Consider the following 1,788-nt stretch of genomic DNA (forward strand, 5'->3'; position numbering starts at 1 on the left):
CAGCCCGGGAAGCCGCTTCGCTCAGCGCTGAGTGCCTGCCGGAAAACGCTGCGCCGTCCCCTGGCAGAGATAGGCAGGCGCTCTCCTCTCCCTTTCTCCCCTCCCCTCCTCTCCCTCTCCTCCGTCCTCCTCTCCTCCTCTGCTCCTTCCCCATGGCCACTGAAGCATTTTCTCACAGGCCCTTCCCAGCCCAGCCCTCCTTTATGCATGGCAGCTTTCTTGTGTCTGGCAGTAAAGGTTTGCTGACTCTCGTGGCACTTGCCGAAGGAACCATGCCTTTGTCACCTAAGAAGAAGCAGGCATGAAACAACAGTAATTCCAGAGGGACCTTATGGGATTGACATGGGAACCTCATGACATTCAACAAGGCCAAAGGCAAGGTCCTGCATGTGGCTCAGTTAGGGCAATCCTAAGTGCAAGTACAGGCTGGGTGAAAAATGGATTGAGGGCAGCCCCGAGGAGGACTTGGGGGTGTTGGTGGGTGAAAAGCTAGATAAGACCTGGCAATGTGCATTTGCAGCCCAGAAAGCCAAACATGTCCTGGATTGTGTCAAAAGCAGCATGGCCAGCAGGGCAAGGGAGAGGATTCTGGCCCTCTACTCTGCTCCCCACCTGGAGTACTGCATCCAGCTCTGGGGCCCCCAACATAAGAAAGCCATGGGCCTGTTGGAGTGAGTTCAGAGAATGGCCACAAAGATCATCAGAGGGATGGAGCCTCTCTTCTGTGAAGACAGGATAAGAGACCTGGGGTTGTTCAGCCAAGAGAAGAAAGAGAAGGCTCTGGGGAGACCTTACAGCATCTTTCCAGTACCTAAAGGGGACCTACAAAAGAGCTGGAGAGGGACTGTTTACAAAGGCATGTAGTGACAGGACAAAGGGGAATGGCTTCAAACTGAAAGTAGGTTTAGGTTAGATATAAGGAAGAAATTTTTTACTTTAAGGGTGGTGAGGCACTGGCACAGGTTGCCCAGAGAAGCTGTGGATGCCCCATCCCTAGAAGAGTTCAAGGCCAGGTTGGATGGGGCTTTGAGCAGTCTGGTCTATTGGAAAGTGTCCCTGCCCATGGTGGGGTGATTGGAACTGGGTGATCCTTAAAGTCCCTTCCAACCCAAATCATTCTATGATCTCACATCAAAAAAAAAGCATAGCATTTTGCATGACAAGATCTCCCCATGGTATCACTCAGAATTCAGTAACTATTTCCACAAAAGCTGAAAGTCACACTTGCTGCAGTCAGTGACACCTTCAAAGAGCAGCTCACCATTTAAGTGCCTCACTGTGATGGCTTGGAGTCACTGTGGGCTTGAGAGTATCACATAAGTTCACAGCCCTTCAGTATATTTGTGCCTGCAATCTGCTCATAAATATTCTCTGCACTTTTGTATGAGAACTAACGTCAAGGACTCTGAGCTGGGAGCCTGAAGTAATTATTTCTCTAACAAACATAATAATCAGAATTAAATCTGTCAGGACACTGTCCTAAAGCAGACAAGGCCTTGCATGGAAAAAGGATTCAAATTAATTTGGTGAATAACTTATTTAACCATATTAGGAAGATCATGGCTTTTCATGCAGTGAAATGACCTTAGGGTCACCATCATGTATTTCTTCAGGCAAAGGAAATAATCCAGGTTTTTTGTCAAATTCCAATCTGGGTTACTTCATCCGCTGTACTGGGAGTTCCCCTGCAGGTTCAACCACTGTTGTTGCTTCTAATGCAACATATAGGTACTTTCTCACTTCTCCCACTGCTGTGGTATGCTGAAAATCAGCTCCTTTATTATAATC

This window comes from Corvus brachyrhynchos, unplaced genomic scaffold, assembly GCF_000691975.1.
Source record: "Corvus brachyrhynchos isolate BGI_N302 unplaced genomic scaffold, ASM69197v1 scaffold6, whole genome shotgun sequence".
In the NCBI taxonomy this organism is placed as follows: domain Eukaryota; kingdom Metazoa; phylum Chordata; class Aves; order Passeriformes; family Corvidae; genus Corvus; species Corvus brachyrhynchos.